Raw genomic sequence first — 21,925 nt, forward strand, 5'->3', positions numbered from 1 at the left:
TTTCCCATATGTAATGATCTTTGCAAATGATTTCCCAATTACCAATATGTGTTCCTATATGCATATGATTTGCAAAATTTCCCTTATAAATTCCCTGTTATTCATATATTCCCAATTCCTTGTGCAAGAGGTCCCTCCCCTAACATTTCCCTCATGCCATTGTCCCCTTGAAACAACATAGAATTCAGCACTTTTTACAGGCAGAGACAACCATACAGTTTGTCCACTTTGCTCCTAAACTATGTCAGAAACCGAAACTTATGAGCAAAGTGATGACCAATCATTAGCTTCAGAGATTGAGGTACAGAGGAGGCCTCATAAGGGTGGTAAGGGTGGACATCATAAGAGAGAGGAGCCCACCTCTTTGACAGATTTACAAGCTTATCCTATGGCAATCTCATGTTTCCAGTACAGTTGGTCAAGGTTCAAAAACGGAGAAAGAAGCCAAATCCCCTCCGTATCTTGGCTGAGGCTTCACTCAAGGATCATGGCACTCATTAGCCTAGCCACAGCTCAAATCCCAAAAAATTTTGAGAATTTTGGGTAATTTTGGCATTTTTTGGAAATTTACAGGTTTTGGCTTCTCAACGGGTCTCACCCCCGGTGAGACCCTTTGTCATCGTAGCTCCGTTTTGCAAAAACTCAGCATTTCTAGATTTTTCATGCAAAGTTACATATGCCTATGGATGGACTTGAATTTTTATGGGGTTTTGGGCCTCCAGAAGGTCAAAATACATGCAAAATTTGACTTTCTGCCCCCTTTTTGAGTTGCAGAAACCAGTCTTGGGGGAATTAATTTTTGATAGGGAAAATGACCTCCAAATTCAAAAATTCTAGTTGGGTTGGAAAGTAGACTCATAGACCTTTCCAACAAGCCCACTTTTGCTCAATTCGGATACCGGGAAGGCCTCCAAAGAGAGCTGCCAATGTGCGCGACCCGTTGAGAAAATGTGCGCGACCCGTTGAGGAAATTTTGCCAGATTTGACCAGTTCAGCCCAGAAAACGCAGTTTGGCTCCAGTTTGAATTTTTGAGGTTGATGGTGGTTCTCTTGGATGTAATTGTGACACTTTTTGGATACTTTTACTCCTATTTAACTCTTCTAGAAGCTCTCATGTAAAGGGTAAAAATTGAATGTATGAATTGGTTTCCAAGTTTATAGAGGCAAGTTGTTTTGACTGCCTATTTTGTAGTGCTTAGTTTAGAAGTGGTTCAAACAGCTCCTAGGATAGTGAGCTCGACCCATGGAGGCAGGGAAAGAGGTTAGATCATCTATATTATGTACTTTCTTGCTCATTTTCATGGTTGGACTCTTGAGGGAGAAGCTATCATTGTATATTTTCACTGTATCTCTGCAATTTTTGGCTAAGGAAGACCAGGGTTTTGCAGTCCTCTTTGGGATTCTTGTGGACTCATGTGTTGATGGTGTGTTTCTCAATGTTCTTGTAAGTGTGTTTATGTGAATCATTTACTTTTCTTTACTGCTGCACATTAAACAAATGAAGTGTTAAAGTATGAATTCATGCTAGCCATGCTCTGCTTTTAAATTTGTTTAAGTTCAATGTTTTCTACTGTCTAAAGGGAATTCAAAGTCATTGTTTGCTCTCTTTAGCTCCTCATCTTTCATTCCTGATCATCCATCTCAAGTTAAGGCATCAATATTGTTTCCTACCTCGCCCCAAGGAACCCCCTGCAGAAACTGTGTCCAATCCCCGCACCCAAAATTGCCATTCCCTCAATTTGCCACCAAAACCCTAAAAACCCCAAATCAACCTTTTTAATCAGTTTACTAGCCTAATATCAGTGTTACCTTGTTGGTCATCTCATCCCATTGAAGATCTGCCGAGATAGACCGGAGAGAGCCTTCTCCTGCCCCGTAGGGCTAGCTACGAGGCTAAATGGTTTGATGTAGCCTTGAGGTTTACCTTTCTCAGCCTGAGGTGAAATTTCAAGCGCTAACATACTGGCGACCATACTGGGGAGAACAAACCTGTCTGTTGATTGATGTGTTTGCTTCATAAGTCTTAGATGGAGCCTGAAGTTATGCCAGGTAGCCTTCGAAAACACTCTTGTTTTACATCAGCGTTAGTAGATAAACGTTGCTTCAGTCAATCTCCGTGAGCTTGTGAATACAACACTTCATTTGCATTTTACCCCAGTAAATGTATCAAGGTCAGATCTGATTGTTGATGGTGGACAACGATCAGACACTTGAAAGGCTGAAATCATTCACTTGGCGACTCTAAATCAATTTTGAGATCAGATCCAAAGACTCCACTGGAGGATGATCCCAACCAGCAAAAACATGAAAGGAGAATATGGACAAATCATGTATTCAAGTTGGAATTTCATCCAAGACATTTTGTTCTTTGTCATAAATTATTTCTTCTCTTTTCCCACGAATGTTAAGAAGGCTTTGCAAAGTATATTGTATTTGAGAAGAGATCCTCAGCCTGCAATTGATTCTTTCCCTTTGAAGATTGTGAATACCAAAGATTTGCATGCCTTTGAGCTTGATCAGGATCCTTTTTCTGAATTTTGTGATGACCATCTTCAAATTGATGAGTCTCAAGCAACCAATACTGATTTTATACCTGCTGTACATACCCCTATACCTTGTAAAATTCCAGATTGGTATAAACTTCTTGTTTTACCTTCTATTCTTCATGCTTTCCCCAAAAACTATGATCTATACTTGCCGAGGTTTGATGGTGAATGTAAGAATGTCAACGCTGAGCAACATGTGCAGAATTTTGAGAATTTTCTAGATCTTTTTGAAGTTGATGAAGAAGATGTTAGTATAAGGCTTTTTGCTCTTTCTTTGCAAGCCAAAGTGAAGAGTTGGTTCAAAGCCCTGCCTGATGCGAGCATCTCAGATTTCCAGCAGTTCGTCAAAGTTTTTCTCGATAGGTGGGTGATCGGACAAAACCTTTTCTTGATTGTAGAAGAGTATAACCATCTGAAAAGATTGCCAGGGGAGACTGTACAACAATTTTCAGCCAGATTTAACCAAGTTTATTATTCAATCCCAGTTGATATAAGGCCTACTCCTAGATCTGCTCTCTTGCACTATCCGGGTGCCTTTGATCCAGAGATGGAGTTTCAGTTGAGAGAAAGGGATATTGCAACACTTCACGAGATGCAAAACAATGCAGTAAGTGTAGAAGCTCATCTGTTGATCCGAAGGGCAAGGTTGAAAGAAGAAGAGATGAAAAACATAGATTCGGAAAAATCAATATCTTTAGAGGTGAAGCTTGACATTTTGGTAAGTGCAGTGGAAAAGATGATGGACAAGATCAACTCAAGGAATGATTATGATGTTCATGGCGCGCTGATTGAAGAAGAACAAGTTGCTGATCCGAAACATTTTGTTTCTGATCCCAGTTGTCATAGTGATTGTTTTGTAGATCATCTTGGAGAAGAAAGAACTGTTGATATGACCTGCATGCTTGATAATGTGTTTTATAGTGATGATTTGCCTCGGTTTGATGAGTATGATGATGATTATGTTCTCCAAACAGAAGCTAATCTTACAGACAAATCAGCAGTTAGTTTGTGGGAGGAAGAAGTTCATTTTTAGCAGCTTGAATACAATGTTCAGCCATCACATATCAGCTATGACATCGATGAGGAAAGTGCAGAAAATTGGGAAGTAAGTGAAGGATCTTTGCCTCTTTGTTTTGATTCATTTCAGTTCATCAGAGACAACTTCCATGAAATTAGGAATCAGCTGTCAACAAGTCTTGATTTAGACCATCTTGAAGGCAATAAAAACCTTGTTCAAGACTTCTCATATTCAGATTTGCAGCCCCCAAATGCCATTGGTTTTCAAGTTGCAGATGAAAGCATGGAAGCTGACATATTTGATCAAATGATACAAGAAGGTGACTCCGTACCATTCTGTTTTGAATCATTTCAGTTTTTGAAAGGTAGATTGCATAGTAAATCTTCAAATGAACAGCCTATAACAAATCAGCAACCTCTCAGTGTTAATGTTGAGGATGAGACAGATAACAAAATTCTTGAGCAACCTGTAGCATCAGATTTGCAACTACCAAATGAAATTGAAAGGCAGATTACAGATGAAGCTGTGGCAGCCGAAATACATGATTTGATGATGCAGGAAGATTCTATACCCTTTTGTTTCGAAGAATTTCAGTTTATAAGGCAGAATTCTCGTAAAATCTCTCAAGAACAAGATGAACAGCTAGAAGGATGTCATGCATTTTCAATGGATACATTACAACAGTCTTTTCACATTTTTCATGATCCAATAGCTGATGTTTTGGATGAGGTTTGCAGTCAAAGTCTTTCTCCATTGACTACATGTGAGCTTGAAACACGTGCTGATATGAATTTGATTCGGTAGCCAGTTTCTTTCTCATTTTCAACAGAGGTCTCATCACAAGGCTCAGATCAAAGTTTGCATTCATGGTATGAGGAAAAGAGAAGTAATCCATTCGATGAGCTAAGTTCCAGTGTGCTTGAATTTCGAGATCCTTATGCAGTGTTTTTGGAGACAGATAGAGAATTCATATCATTCAACGGATCTGTTTCTAAGTTGTCATGGGAGTTGCCTTTCAGTAGTTCTCTTTTGTTGTTCATAAGTGAGCACTTGTGGAGAATTCAACCAGCAGACGTGATACTTACTTGGTTGCATTGGTTGTTTCATTTCACTTGATCAGGTGATGTATGAAACTGTTAGAGTAGGTTGTGATGAATAAGCTCCCCTTTGAGCATCATTTTCAGTTTGTCGGTTGTGCTTAAGTAGCGAGTCAGTTTTTAGTTGAGTGAGAGTCAATTTGTGTTGTCAACTCATCAGTTTTTAGTCATGCATTTCAGCTTGGGTTTTTGACTCCATTGCCCAATGGCTGAAAGCACTGGTCTGCTCTCCCAGAGGTCTAAGGTTCTTGGTACCTCCAAGGAGCTACCATCCCCATTGGAGCCAATGTTAGTGTCAGTCTTTCTAGCCTTCCTTCAGTGATCAAATATGCTCTTACAAAGTGATTTTGAAGTGTCAAGGTCAAATTTTGTCATTTCAAAGAGTTTTCAAGCAAAATTTGGTCACTAGGCATTAGGTCTAGGGTTTGCCCACATGTCAGTCCATGTCATCATTCAGCTAAGCCTATCATCATTCAGAGGGTTTTCATTATCATGTCAGTGTCGAATGAGTCATTTTACACCTTATTCATGCTCCAGTTGTGCCTAGGTAAGGTCATTTCCCTCTCCTAGGGTTTTGAAAGCTAATTTCTCTTGCACGGTCAAATCATCGGTAGAACTTGTATCCTGATGTTCATACACCTTCCCCTATCCTTAAAATACCTTACCAAATGATTTCCATCATTGAGATCCGCCAAATTCCTCATTTTTGCACAAACCCTAGTTTCTAGCTACAACCTGGCAATTTTCTAGGTTGGGCCTGTGTCTTGCCCTTTTGGACCCCTTCCCCTCACTCAATATTTGAGATTCCACTTTCCCCTGCTTCCTAACATCCCTCCCCACTCCCAAAATTTCCCCAAGAATTTAGAAGTCCCTTATCCCCTTCCTTTCGCTTCATTTCGACAAAATTCCTTGTTTCACACATCGGGACAAGTTTCACTCAAATGATGTTTCAGAGCAATAAAAGATGAATTTTGGAAAACTGAGAGATGTTTTTGTCCAAAACATGCCAAGGAAGAAAAACCTCCTTCACTTTTTTCACAGGTGTCATGGTCTGAGAGAAATGTCAAGAATACCGTTGCCTCAGGAGAATCAAAGACACCTCTAAAGTGACCCTGGGAAAATCACGTTTTCTCCTAGCTTGGTTGGCTAAATGATTTTCTTGATGGGTAAAATGATAACTAGACACAAAGATATTTCCAATGAGCTATCATGGGCTCAATTTGGGGTTGAGGAAGGCATTCCAAAGTTGACTGCAACAACACTCTTCCTTGAGGCAGCCTCATTTGGCACTTTTTGACCAGTCTTGGGAGATTTGATTTTTGACAGATCAAATGAACTCCAAATTGAAAAATTCTAGTTGGGTTGGAAATTAGACTCAAAGACCTTTCCAACGAGCTATCTTGCACCTGATTCTAACACTGGGAAGGCCTCAAAAAGCCTCCTGCAAAAGCACGACCCGTTGAGAGGGGCGCGACCCGTCAGGAGGCTGCCTGCAGTGTATTTTTTCAATGTGCGCGACCCGTTGGGAGGGGCGCGACCCGTTGAACTGTTTTGCTGCAAACTTCAAGGAAATTTCCCAATATTCTTCCAAGTCATCGAATTTGCTCAAGGTAGGTGCTCTAAACATGGATTAATTGCTGTTATGAATGGTGGATGTCATGGGCATGCTTCTATGATCAAAATTTTGCAAGTGGAACTCTTTATATGGCTGCAATGTTAATGACCAAATTGTGCTAGGGTTTGTGTTGTTTCAAGTTATTTTTCCCTTTGGTTGGCTTCCCTCCTTTCCCTATCACTCACACTTATATGTTCCTCTCTTTTCCCATATTATTTTACAAATGAAATGCAAATCTTTCCCCATTCCTAATAACTAAAAGTGTAAACCCTACCCCTCTCCCAAAGTATTCAAAACCCTAATCTCCCTCCATCATATGCATGTGTAAATGATAGAAAATGTTGGTGAATATGTCAGCAGTTTTGTGCATATGTTTCCCTATTTCCCTAATTAATACATGTATGCATATTCCCATGTTCACTTTCATACATGTTTTTTCCCATATGTAATGATCTTTGCAAATGATTTCCCAATTACCAATATGTGTTCCTATATGCATATGATTTGCAAAATTTCCCTTATAAATTCCCTGTTATTCATATATTCCCAATTCCTTGTGCAAGAGGTCCCTCCCCTAACATTTCCCTCATGCCATTGTCCCCTTGAAACAACATAGAATTCAGCACTTTTTACAGGCAGAGACAGCAGTATAGTTTGTCCACTTTGCTCCTAAACTATGTCAGAAACCGAAACTTATGAGCAAAGTGATGACCAATCATTAGCTTCAGAGATTGAGGTACAGAGGAGGCCTTGTAAGGGTGGTAAGGGTGGACATCATAAGAGAGAGGAGCCCACCTCTTTGACAGATTTACAAGCTTATCCTATGGCAATCTCATGTTTCCAGTACAGTTGGTCAAGGTTCAAAAATGGAGAAAGAAGCCAAATCCCCTCCGTATCTTGGATGAGGCTTCACTCAAGGATCATGGCACTCATTAGCCTAGCCACAGCTCAAATCCCAAAATTTTTTGAGAATTTTGGGTAATTTTGGCATTTTTTGGAAATTTACAGGTTTTGGCTTCTCAACGGGTTTCACCCCCGGTGAGACCCTTTGTCATCGTAGCTCCGTTTTGCAAAAACTCAGCATTTCTAGATTTTTCATGCAAAGTTACATATGCCTATGGATGGACTTGAGTTTTTATGGGGTTTTGGGCCTCCAGAAGGTCAAAATACATGCAAAATTTGACTTTTTGCCCCCTTTTTGAGTTGCAGAAACCAGTCTTGGGGGAATTAAGTTTTGATAGGGAAAATGACCTCCAAATTCAAAAATTCTAGTTGGGTTGGAAAGTAGACTCACAGACCTTTCCAACAAGCCCACTTTTGCTCAATTCTGATACCGGGAAGGCCTCCAAACAGAGCTGCCAATGTGCACGACCCGTTGAGAAAATGTGCGCGACCCGTTGAGGAAATTTTGCCAGATTTGACCAGTTCAGCCCAGAAAACGCAGTTTGGCTCCAGTTTGAATTTTTGAGGTTGATGGTGGTTCTCTTGGATGTAATTGTGACACTTTTTGGATACTTTTACTCCTGTTTAACTCTTCTAGAAGATTCTCTCATGTAAAGGGTAAAAATTGAATGTATGAACTGGTTTCCAAGTTTATAGAGGCAAGTTGTTTTGACTGCCTATTTTGTAGTGCTTAGTTTAGAAGTGGTTCAAACAGCTCCTAGGATAGTGAGCTCGACCCATGGAGGCAGGGAAAGAGGTTAGATCATCTATATTATGTACTTTCTTGCTCATTTTCATGGTTGGACTCTTGAGGGAGAAGCTATCATTGTATATTTTCACTGTATCTCTGCAATTTTTGGCTAAGGAAGACCAGGGTTTTGCAGTCCTCTTTGGGATTCTTGTGGACTCATGTGTTGATGGTGTGTTTCTCAATGTTCTTGTAAGTGTGTTTATGTGAATCATTTACTTTCCTTTACTGCTGCACATTAAACAAATGAAGTGTTAAAGTATGAATTCATGCTAGCCATGCTCTGCTTTTAAATTTGTTTAAGTTCAATGTTTTCTACTGTCTAAAGGGAATTCAAAGTCATTGTTTTCTCTCTTTAGCTCCTCATCTTTCATTCCTGATCATCCATCTCAAGTTAAGGCATCAATACTGTTTCCTACCTCGCCCCAAGGAACCCCCTGCAGAAATTGTGTCCAATCCCCGCACCCAAAATTGCCATTCCCTCAATTTGCCACCAAAAACCCTAAAAACCCCAAATCAACCTTTTTAATCAGTTTACTAGCCTAATATCAGTGCTACCTTGTTGGTCATCTCATCCCATTGAAGATCTGCCGAGATAGACCGGAGAGAGCCTTCTCCTGCCCCATAGGGCTAGCTACGAGGCTAAATGGTTTGATGTAGCCTTGAGGTTTACCTTTCTCAGCCTGAGGTGAAATTTCAAGCGCTAACACTTCCCAAGGTTCTTCTCCTATCATCATTGATTGGACGATTCCTTCATCCGTAGAAAATATATGTGAAAAAGGATTTGAAGAAGTACCATATTCTAATGAACGGTCTACCCATACAATTGGTGAAAGTGGATTTGGGTTTGCCGCACAAGCTAGAAAATTGATTGCTATGCAATCTCAATGGGGCTTAGCAGCATAACCTCAGTATTACTATCAACTTCAGAATTGTTGTTAATCCTCCTTAAATCAGATGAGGTGGAGGAAATCATGTTGCAAGTCTCTACTCTTTCCACTTCCGCCAAATCAGATGGTGACGGTAGCGTAAAAGTACCCATTAGGGAAGGATCTTTAAAGAGACCTACACCAACACTTTGAAGTGACAACAGGGGTCCGTGTACCAATAGAATGCTTCCAGTAGCCTGAGAACTAGATGCAAAGAAGGAAAGTTGATCGATAACTGTGATTCCACCTTTATGAGGGAATGTAATCGTACGAAAGTATGTGGAAACCACAGCAGCCATAGCATATACCCATGGCCTTCCCAGTAAAATGTTGTAGTCGAGAGGTCCGTCAACTACCTCAACTTCAACAGTAACTGTTTTTCCCCCTAGTTCAATTTGCAGGTTACTCAAAATCCCACAAGGCGTATATGTTCGTCCGTCAAAAGCTTTTAACATTGTTGGTGATTGTGACAACGACGGTGAACCAAGTGTTTTCCAGCAACTCATTGACATAATGCAAGTAGATGCCCCCTCATCAATAATAGTTCGGTGAACATTTTTATTGAGAACCTTTACTTGAATTAGGAAAGCTAATTGTGCCAGTAATTGTGGTGTATATCCCGCATGGTTAAAAACCACAAGATTGGAATCCATAGGGTCTATTCCACCAATTGCTGATAGTAAAGCCTGCTTCTGGGAGGGATAGTTTTGTAACACCTCGAGCATCGACATAGTAGAAGGTGATTAAGCAAGGTCTTCTACTATGTTATAATTCTGAGTTGCTTAAGCTCGAGGGTTAAATATCGCTTTATGCACAACTCCCTTTGGTGGTTTTATTATCAATTCTGGCGCAATAGGTGGTGGAACATTTTCTGATGAATTTGAAGTCGAAGGATTAGGTTGATTAGTGGCTTGATTATTCGACGATGATGGTGGATTTCCATAATCTTTATTTCATGTCGATACCAAAACTTCGTTTTTAGGCTTTGCAACAGATAGCATAAGTACTTGGGATGTGGAAGCATGGTGTGTCTTTGGGTTTGGAAATGGATCAGTCAACACTGCAAATGTGTTAGAAGTCTTTAAAAGCTTAGAGACTTTTGAGCGGTGTGGACAATCTCTTGTAAAATGCTCGTCATTATAGATTAAACATGGATAACGAGGTTTCCTTTCCGAAGTAGAGGAATCAAATGATTTCTCTTGAGGGGGATTATCTTGCTTCTTCTTGTTTTTCCCCTTCTTCTTGCCTCTTGGCTGCTTTTGATTCTTGCCTTTATTAGATGACATGGAATTGACTTTGGAAACAAGAGCATTTTCTGATGCATTGGAAGTTTGATTGGAAATGGCAAGTGTTTGGCCATATGGTATACTTGCCATTTGCGTGCTCGAAGAACCAATCACACCATTGCTAGCATGAGAGTCCTTACTCGATTGTGGAGGAGGAGGAATAGTGAAAGTTGGTTGGGGTGCATTCGGATCTTGTCGTAGAGCATGCCGGATTGTGTATAAATCAAATCCAAATATTGGGCACGAGAAATTACTTGCTCTTCTGTGACAACTCCACCTTTCGCCACATCCTTGGTGATTGATGGCAACAAGGATTTTATAAACCACTCAACCAAAAGCTGATCAGGAACATAAGTCTTAACCATTCGATGACGACATTGCCACTCATGAATATGATCTGATATATGAGTAGCAGTAGTCTATTTAAAGTTGGTTAGGAGTTCCGTTCTAGTATCGTATCTGATAGGTAAGTTGAAGTGGGTCAAAAAACTGGTGGCTAGAGTCGTAAAGTTGTTGAAAGAAGCTCGTGGTAACTCAATGTACCACTTTGCAGTCAGACTAGTAAGCATTCTTTGGAAAAGACGAAGTCTAACTGAGTCATCATTTAAGGAGTTTGATGAACACCACAAATGAAAAGTCATGACATGATTTGATGGGTCTTCTCTGGGATTTCCATTGAATTTCAAAATGTCAGAAGGTAACTTATGCGGAATCACCAGCCACCAAGGTGCATATAAGATTGGATCATTAGTGAGCTGGTTTAAATCTGGTAATTCAAGAGTTGCTACAAACGGCAACTGTCGATTCAAGTCAGGTTGAGCATACCCAGGATATGATGGAATTTCCTGAGAAATAGGTCTTTGCATACCAGCATAGGGCATCTGTATCTGGTAACCTTGATAAGGTGGTTGTTGAACAAATCTGGTATAAGGTGGTTGTTGATAACCAGGTTGAATTTGTGGTTGTCCATAACTAGCAAAGCCTTGTTGACTAGGACCTTGGTAAGCTTGATATTGTCCAAACCCAGGTTGAGCTTGTTGGGCAAGTCCAAATTGGGGTTGGAATTGTTGGAATTGAGGCTGTTGATATTGGGGTTGCCACGGTTGTTGAATCAACTGTTGTTGTTGTTGGTACAACTGTTGTTGATTTAATGGTTGTTGTTTCCCAGCAATGTAAGGTTGACCAGGTTGTGAATAAACTATACCAGTGTAAGCCTGAGTCACTCTGGATAAAGGTACACTAACCTGAGGTTGTTGGACCCTAGACACAAGTGGTTGTTGTATAACAGCCTGAGAAACTTGGGCCTCTTGACCCGAAACTTGTGGTTGTGAGGTAGAAGGACCAACTTGTATAGGTTGAGATACAACTGTTTGAACTTGTGACTGTGGTACAGTGGTAACAATAGGTGTAGTAGGAATAGCTGACATAGTTTGCATTGGTTGTGTTGGATACAGAAGCCTTGGTTGAACTGGCATTGTTGGTTGCCATTGACAGACTCACATTCCAGATTGACCTGAATACGATGGGATACTACCATATGATGGTCCTCCAAGATATGGAGGATAAGGTGAATAAGCATATTGCTCTCCATATGGTGGCAATCTAGTATGTAATGGATACATAGGTCATTGTTGACTAGATTGCCCAGTTTGATATTGATATGCAGGATCAAATTGTTGAGTTCCCATAAATGAAGAACCAGGTAAAATTCCGGTTGAGGACATGGGTGATGACCATGGTGTAGAAGCAACCCATGAGTGGGTTCCAGATAAAGATTAGTAACCAACCAGGATAGAAGATTCACCATATAGGTGTGACTTAGGAGTAGTAGAAAACATCGAAGAGGTTGCGACAAAAGATTCTGTCGTAGCTACATCAGATGATACAGTCTAGGATGTTGACGGTTGTTCAACCATAGTAAACTGATGCAATAGATGTCCTAAAGAATCAATGGGTACTTGAAAAAAAGAAAGATCAAAAGGAGCACTAAAATGAGGAGTATAAGGATAAAGAGAAAGCCCGGTTCCAAAATGGAATGGGGTTCCAAGTGTACTATCTTCTTCAAATTCTTCCTCAACAACAATTAAACCAGGTGGAAGAACTTCACCGTCAAGTCCGTAATAGACTTCTGGTGTTAGTAAAGTGGAAGTTTCAGTAGTTACTGATGTTTGAGGGTTAACCGGTTTATCTTCTTCCGGTAAAGTAACAACTTCTGAATGTTCAAATTTGAAGTCCAGATGTTCTGGTAAAAGAACAACAGTTTCAGGGAGAGGTTCCTGAACAACTTCAAGTTCAAAAGTAACTTCTGTTTGAACTGTGATAGGTTCTGGATTAACTTCTGGTTGAACAGATTCAAGTTCAGAAGTAATTTCTTGTTGAGCAACTTCAAGTTGAGGATCAACTTGTTGTTGAATAACTTCAGTTACTATTTCACTAGTATTAGTTATAGTGTCCTCAAGTAATTGTGAAACTTCTTCTTCAGTAACGAATGTACTAGAAATAGTTGGAGTAACTGGAGTCTTAGTACTTACTGAAATGGATGATTCTGGTAATTCAGATGAAGAACCAGGAGTTCTTGATGTACTTGACTCAGTTAAGCGAGACCGCTTTGACCGAATAGGTGTAGCTTCGGGCGACAAAGGCAGTTTACTTGCTACTCTTCGCGAAGGATGAGGTAAGGGTTGATGTTTCTCCATGATTGCTCATTAATTTTATTACAAAAAAGAAATAAACAAAAAGGGGTAAGCTAGGAAAAAGGTTTACCAAGCAACTATGAACTGCAGAATACCTCCTGGTGAGCCAAGAAGTACGGGTAGGCAATCTCCTCAAACGCTGTGTTCGGTGTATCACAGTGTACAAGGCGGTCGACTCGGTTACCTAAGGATGGATAGAAACCTAGTGTTGACCTCCCATATATACCTAAAAGTACGTGGAGGCCCAATCTTATTAGCGTTGTCTAATGTAAAACCACATAGTGAGAGCATTCCCATATACTTTACGTACTGTAACACCGCCCTATATACCCGAAGGTACGTGGACGAGCTACGATATACTCACGTACGTGGAATGAGGTATCACACTCAGGATGTATTACAGACAAGTTAGCGACAACTGCTTTGTTTTACAATGCTGAAACACGTCTCTAGCCTAGAACCACTAAATGTTTTTCGTTATGTGACAATGCTCCATTAGGTAGATTGATGTTAATTTTAAGTTGATATTGCTTAGGAATTTTACTTTCAAGTTCACCACGTGATGTATTTTGAAATTCCTAGGAATGCAACTATTATGATAAGCATTCTTTCCATTCAATTTAACAATGAAAATCTTAGCTAATAGGGATAGAGCAATCAGATTTCTTTCGATCAAAGAGCAAAGAGCACAATCTAATGCAATTTCCCTAAACTATTCCTATGAGCACACACAAACTTTTTCAATGCAAAATGCATGTATTTCTTTTTGATTTCCTTAATGTGAATATGAACAAAAGGAAACTAATGCACATACAATCAATCAATCTTTAACAAGAACAAAGACTTTACAACAGTTCTGTTTCGAAGGAAAAGAAGACTTTTACGACACTTTCTTTCGAACAAAGATTAATCGACTATAATCTAACTTTGACTATGGATCGATAATGAAAAAGAAAACATTTAAGAAACATTAATCAACCAAGTCAAAGTAGGGCTAGAAAAGGAGATAAAAACTTGTTTTCTGAGACATGACATTCATTAATCAATCAGCAAGCAATCAAACAGAGGAAATTTGACAAAAACTCAATCTAAAGGTGGGAAATTGACCCTAGGAGGATCATCGAAACACTTGAGAGCACTGTCCCTTAGCCAAGGGTGCTCTGCAGCACATTGTGTCCCTCACAAGCCTGCACTGGTGACAATAAGCCATTTCAAGAGGCAATTTGACACAGTTTTGACCAAAATTCAATGCAAAAGAGCTGAAATACAATCATGAACACAAGTAGGGTCTATAAGAGTGTCCTAGGAGGTGGATAAGCTACTAGGAAGGATGATCTTCCCCAGTGGAGTCACCAATTTGTTTTGGAGAATTTGGTATCTAAGGATAAATACTAATTCCCTAGATAAGTATCCATATCTAGAACAAAAGTTTAAAGCACTTTAGCCTTTTCCCATAGGCAATAGATAAGACAAAGAAGATGAGAAGACCTACTTGTAGTTCTTCTTTCCTATTGTCTCCTTTGTATCAATCTTGTCGCTCCTTCCCGTACTTAACATGCTCGAGACGTACCTGTAAACATCAATGGAAGACAAAGAACCGATCAAAGCAAAAGATCTATTGAATACAAGTAAATGGAATTAGATACATTCACACATATAAGCATCATATAACAAGATAAGCATATGGGAAAACAGTTCAAATACTTTATTGAAATAGAAGAAGGAATTACAAACATCAAGTCTGATTTGAAGTCACTCCTCCAGCTTGGATCCCATCCACATCACATCAAAAGCATGACAAACTTGTAGCATAACAATACTTGTCTCAAAGTCAATTCTCATAGCAACATTATCTCCTTACAATTCAACATAGTCCAGCCCCTTGATCACTTAGATGAGTGTTCAATTTATAGGAGGATGAAGGAGGTTATGTCATAAATGGGGGTATTGAATGGCCTTCCATACTTAGAATTAGTTCCATGGAGGAAGGGATGAGAGGATATGATGCATCTTAACTCATTCCTCATCCATTTTCGAGCTCATAGGAGTTGATAAGTGAGGGAAACTTCTAGATGACTCCAAGAGATAAGAATATTCCCCAAACCCTATGTGAATTTCGCTCAATCTCGCCCAGCGTAGGTGAAAGAGGGCCTAAGTGCTTTGCAGAGCACCCTGGCATGGACTCAATTGCTCTGCAGCGCACCCTTACATGGGCCTACCTGTGTTGGTCCCTTTAGAGGTCATTTTAGGATGTCTTCTAGTCATGAAACTGTCTGGGAAGGAGGCATTCAAAAGGTGACTTGTTTAGGGCATGTAGCAACTGAAATTAGGGTTTGATGAGCCCTAAAACAATGATTTGGATGATGGGAGTGATGTGTCCAAAAGGATCTATAACAGTCCAGAGCTACTTTGTGACCTTCCCTTGACCTCCATTGATTCAACATCTGAACCATCGATTTTGGATGAGTCTCTGTTCTTGATATCATCATTTGACCCATGGTATGGAGATATGTTGATCTATCTCCAGACCCAAACTTTTCGGCCTGATACCTCTCACTCGCAACAACCACGTATCTGATACCAAGCCAAAGATTATCTAATCATTGGCAACACTCTTTACCGTCATGGTATCGATACAGTTTTACGGAGGTGCCTCACACATGAGGAGTCTAAGAAAGCATTGAATGATTTCCATTCACGTGCTTGTGGTGGACACTTATCTGGTTATGCTACCACACAGAGAATTCTCCGTGCCGGTTACTTCTGGCCTAGTATATTCAAAGATTGCATAATTGCCATTAGAAGCTGTCATGCATGCTAGATCTATGACCATAAAGTTAGATTTCCACCTGCACCATTGCATCCAGTCGTTGCTATTGGAGCATTCGCCAAATGGGGCATTGACTTCATGACATGTAACCCCACCTCGGCCGAGGGGCATGGGTATGTTATAGTCGCCGTTGACTATTTTACCAAATGGGCCAAGGCGATGCCAACATTAAATAACAGTGGTGAAACAACTATTCTTTTCTTTTTCAACCACGTGGTTGAAAAAGAAAAGAGCAGCCATTTTTCCACTGATGTTTAATGTTGGCATCGCCTCGACCCATTTGGTAAAATAGTCAACAGCGACTATAATATACCCATGCCGCCCGACTGAGGTGGGTTACATGTCATGAAGTCAATGCCCCATTTGGCGAATGGTCCAACAACGATGACTAGATGCAATGGTGCGGGTGGCAATCTAACTTTACAGTCATAGATTTGGCATGCATGACAACTTATGACGGAAATTATGCAATCTTTGAACATACGAAGCCAAAAATAACTAGCACAGAGAATTCTCTATGTGGTAGCATAACCAGATAAGTGTCCGCCACAAGCACCTGAATGGAAATCATTCAATGCTTTCTCGGCTTCCTCATGTGTGAGGCACATTCATAAAACTGTATCAATACCACGACAGTAAAGAGTGTTGCCAATGATCAGATAATCTTTGGCTTGGTATCGAATACGTCACTGTTGCGAGTGAGAGGTATCAGGCTAGAAAGTTTGGGTCTGGAGATAGATCAATATATATTCTCTTGTATTTTAGATATCAACACCGAGCATTCTTCTATAGTATGGTCAAAATGGCTGTAGTATTGACATGATGGGCATGTATAATTCTGACACTCTTGCGCATAGTGCCCTGGCTTTCCATAGTTGTAGAAGATGATATAACCACAACCTCTACAAGGCCCTCCTCCTCCTCGGCTCCATCCTCGTCCCTGATAACCTTCGCGTGCTCCTCTATCTCCCTGCTCTGGAGGCCGATTTTCTGCTTGCATCCAGTATATAGGTGTTCTTTCCATCATCATCTCATAGCTGCGACAATGGTGCTCATCGTGTCCCACTGATTTGCAAACGTTACAGAACAACTGCTGGGGTGTATGGACAAAATTTGAAGTAAATGACAATTATCCATCGCATGTTGTCTAGCAACCATAATGCACCATAGCGCAACCCCCACGCTCGGCCCCGCTGGGGCTTCTAGCTTCAGGGGAATTGTACCCCCTCCTGTAATATAATTTGCGTATACAGGATAGTGGTCGTTATCGTGCCCCTAGCTCTTGCACTTCAGACACTAGACCTCTGCGTGCACTTTTGTTTTAGTCTTCTTGTTTTTCTTCAAACACTGTAATTCTAGGTGTAGGCTCTGTAACTGAAAGTGGATCTATTGTACCCCCAAAGTCACATCCTGAATAGGTGATGTATGCAACCTCATCACAATTTCCAAGGCTTCTGCATGTGTTCTTATCTTTTGTTGTGACAGAGAGATTCTTAAGTGGGGCAGAAGCAAAGCTATAAACCATTCGTGATGCTAGCTCTCTTTAAGTTGCATGTTAGCTTGTCGAATCTGACACTTCAGCCTTTGATCTAATTTCCAGGGTGTCTCATCAACCCTCATCATGATTTCCTTGAATCCAATTATTGTATGTGAGTCAGACTTAGGCTTACTTAAGTCCTTGTTTAAAGTTTCCCTAGTCTTTGCCAACGATGCAAGAGGATTATCAGAACAATACTTAATTTACCAAGTTAACACGTGATCCTGTAAAGTGGTAACCAACTATGCTTTCTTTACATTGTCATCAGTAATCTACTGCGCAGTCCAAACAACATTCACAACAAACTAGAATTGATCTGAATCTTCACTCCTTATGCCCTTGAAAATCGACAGCTTCAACATGTTCACCATGTTGAATGATGGTGGTGGAGGTGGAGGTGTGGGCGAAGGTGTATGAGGTGGAGGCGGAGTGGGTGGATGATGTGTTCATGGAAAAACCTATGTTATCAATTAGACAACACTTCACAGTGAAGCCTGCACTGCTCCTTCGTCGTTGCTTGAGGGAGGTCCGATTAATGGACTATATTTTGGACCTGATCTCTCTCGATCTCTAAAGAGTCTTGCACTTCGCGTAGCCTCGAAAATCAAGGCAATGTCATCACCCATATTTCACATAACCACATTTTAATCCAAGTATTCAATGATCTTAAATACTTACCTTGCGGTCCTTTAAAAAATTTCTACTCTGGTTCGCTATAGTTGACTGAGGTATCAACTACAAATTCAACAACAAATCCCCTTAGAATCTGATCAAGCCAATGATCAACAGCCCGCGCAATCTTGTTTTTAGAGGCTTCTAATCGTCACACTAGTTATGGAGTCCACACTAAAGGACTATCGAGCTTCCACCTTCCTTGACTGTATGTTAATTTAGCTAACCACTAGTATAGTTCAATGGGAAAGGTGCAGAAGAAGATCTCATGTAACTCTGTATAGAGATACCGGTTCAACCACTCTTCTTTTGATAGGCACAACTTCCTATTTTCTTATGCTGGGAACTTGTGAATCTTCCGATCCAACCAATTTTCAATTTCTTTCTTGGTTAGATTCCAATGGTGTGACATCACACATCTCTTTCAAGCAGATCCCGGTCCCAGCAACAGAACCATTTGTTGGCTTAGGGGGTCCTAACCCAAGTTACAAGTTAGTAGCGCCAACTAGAAAAACCCTAAAATACTGGCCCTTTTGGCAGCAACCCTCGTAGCATAGGTTGCAGTCTCATCGGAAGTAGTATGGGGGGATGCAAGAACCAAGTTTTTGCATCCAGAGACTAGTGTGATGTCTTCCAGTGCCTCATATCTTCTTTCATGCAGATCGATACACTCTTAGGGAACACCGCTACAACTCTGTCAAAATGGCTTTCAAACCTTCGCGAAGGTCTACGATCAGTATTTGCGGACCTTTAACAATCAACCTATCTACTTACGCGCATCAGAGAGTAATCCTAAATTAGGGTTCATGTAGATTTACTTAAGTTATTAGTAAACATCAGAGAATTAATCAGAGTCTTCATAGAATTACTTAAACATGCATTACATACATCATTAACAATATTCAAGAGAATCATGCAACATTTAATCAATATTCCATAAAACACATCATTCATCGACAGAATTTAGCATTAACGGAAATAACAGAAATACAGAAGAATTCTTCGGAATTGTCTTTATTGATCTTCAATTCAAGGTTACAGACTCAAAACTACCCTGTACACACAGCTGTAGGGGTCTGCGTACTCATCTACAGAATCTACTTAGGCCTCTGTGCACTTAGCTACAAAGCCTTTCTTCTCCTATCTAACCCACTTCTCTTCACTTTTACCTCCAAGCCTTCATCCCAATCTATCAAAACCCTCCTTAGACTCTCTAAGACACACCTATTTATAGCCTTTTTCATACAATGCCATGGTCCGCGAACCATGGGTGGATCTCAAAACTGACTCAAACTTTACCTAAAACAAGGGGCTAAACCCCTTTGACTCCTATTCATCTATGGGCTCCGCATCCACAAATTGCGGAGACTTTACATTAATTACAAAACTGCATCAAAACTTGGGTTATCTTAACCCCAAAACTGACCCAGGGGACCCCATCCCAACACCAGATGACAAACTGAGTCCTTAAAGTCTATTTTGAATCTTTTCACATCATTCATGACTTAAATTACAATCTCAACTACAACATTTTTTTCTCATGAACATGATTTCGAAGTGTCAGAGGATGTCATTGATGACTTGTCATAAATCAAGTACGATGGTGAAGGAAGAGCATACCTACTAAGGCACGGAGTTGCCTTCATAGGCTTCTGTTACAGGAATGAGGTCCCCTTGGACAACATTGCCTATGGGATGTTCACTTACATGCTTGATGGGCATGCTGACCAATGGTGTTTCACATTTCCCAAAACATCTATTCACTCATATGATCACATGATCGAAGAGTTAATCCTTGCCTTCTATCATTATGATCGTAAAGCACTCAACAAAAAAATTCTAGAATTACGGAAAGCACCTGATGAATCTATTGCACAATTTTGGGTGTGCTTCTTGAATCTTGCTTTTTGAATCCCTGAAGATGAAATTGATTGGAAATTTCTCAAAGAAAGATTTCAGTATCTTCTTCACATATCTGAAAATCCACATGAGTTGGAATCATTCGAACCCCCTCCCAGCATACCTTGGTGTTAGAGCTACCAAATCTAAGACATACAAGGTTGCTGTCTCAGGTGACCTTCTGTCCTCTTCTCATCAAACAACTCTAGCTCCGTAGGATGATGTGGGAGAAGTTGCGAAACCATCTGTTGAATTGTCACATCCTCCCACCCCACCTGCTCTAAGTATCTACACAGATTTGGACTGCAACCCCGATAGTGGTCACGTGGTCTTGTCTTCTCATATTTGTGTTTTTAAGCTGACATTTACTTGCCATGAGTGTCTGCACTGTCTCCAGGTACATCATTTTTTGAGAAACTTCTCAGCATTACAGGCAACATGGTTTGTAATAGGGATAGATCAAAGGATATTGTACAAAGCAGCACTGGATATGTAGTTGAACTGGTGCCAATGAACTTTCCCATCTATGCAGACACACACCTGTTCATAAAGAAGGACATGAATATTACATGGAAAGAAATAAAGGACATATTTTAAGGAAGCTTCAAGGAAGATTTGGAAGATTGACAAATCTATGTGAACATCCACAAGTTAGGTTTTTACATGGTTTGATGTAGGTACCCTACCTTCCTGTGCATGGATATCATTCACTAGATTGTCTCACATAACGATCCCAAGACGATGACACTGAGCAGTACCAGTGGAACACAAATTTCCACCTTCAGGTCGGAAAAATACCATTAGATGTATCACTTCTCGCAAACAATGAAATACATGGATGCACTATTCTACACTTCCAACAATAATGTGAACACTAGAGACATCATGAAGCGTTGGGTAAAAGAGCCATCGAAGTTTAGAGCTGCACCCAACTAGGTCTACAAGACGAAATCACTCAGGAACGCTTACCAACTCTTGGTCATCTTTGCATGTCGCTTGTATGGTTAAGAGAGAATGAAGAAATTTCCACGGAGTTGGGTGGTTATGTTAGATCAATTGGAAAATGAAGTAAGGCCATTCAACTGGTCTGACATGTTGGCTCTTCAGCTGAAAGTGCATCTGTCTAATGCCCAGAGTCTTCGTAAGTATGAGAAAACAAGATTCTTTACATTCGCCTACCTGCTTGATTCAATCTGCGCCCAACAACAGTTCCATGGCATGGGTTGAACATAGAAACCATTAGAGGATGCTATGAACATATATTGCAGTTGTTCTTTGAGTGCAACTACCGAGGATTCATGGCGAGGTTGTCTGATGACTTCATCACCCTGCTGTATAGGATGATATTCAAACAAGATCCACCTTACATGCTCCAATAAGTGATGCATACATTGTTTAACATTGCAGATTGGTATGCCTCACCCAATGGAACCTTCATCAGGGTGTTTGGTGTGGAGAAGCCTCTGCATGAGTTATCGAGGTTTGCCACGGACAAACTGGTCATGTAAGTAGTTGCGTATCACATCCCCATAGGGTTATCAGTAGGACTGCACAGGAGGAAGAAGGCACCATCGCCTACTCTTCCTTTGCAGATTTGGTTGTATGAGATCTGTAACTTGAAGGATGCAGATGCTGAGGCTGAGGACTTGAAGAAGTTTGGGTTCAGCACCAAGAGTTTCAATTCGTATGATCCCCATTGCATATGCAAGAGCCATTGTGCAAAGGTGTATTACCCATGTATCCACGAGGCATGTCATTGGCTAGAGGAAGATCCTTGGAGGTGTTGCTGCAACTCCTCTAGGGTTAATGAACTAGGCAACATGGCTATAGAATGGAAAGCAACACTTCAGGCAACAACACCATAGGAAGAAACAACAACAATAGTAGTGAGCATCAAACTGGTGCAAGACAAAGGAAAGAGGAAGATTGCCGAGAGCACAAAGGCTGAGCAAAGCTACAAGTTCATAGAAGATCCTCTTGTTGAGAAATTAGCTTTGGAGATAGAGGTGAAGAGGCGAAAATGCGAAAGGAGAGTAGAACGAAGGAAGAGAGAGAAGAAAAGGTTGGAAGATACAAAGAGGAAGTTGCAAGAAATAGAAAAGAAGCTGGAGGC

The sequence above is a fragment of the Pinus tabuliformis genome, chromosome 3_2 (assembly GCF_031772625.1).
Source record: "Pinus tabuliformis cultivar Carrire ecotype Pingquan chromosome 3_2, CPIR1, whole genome shotgun sequence".
NCBI lineage: Eukaryota > Viridiplantae > Streptophyta > Pinopsida > Pinales > Pinaceae > Pinus > Pinus tabuliformis.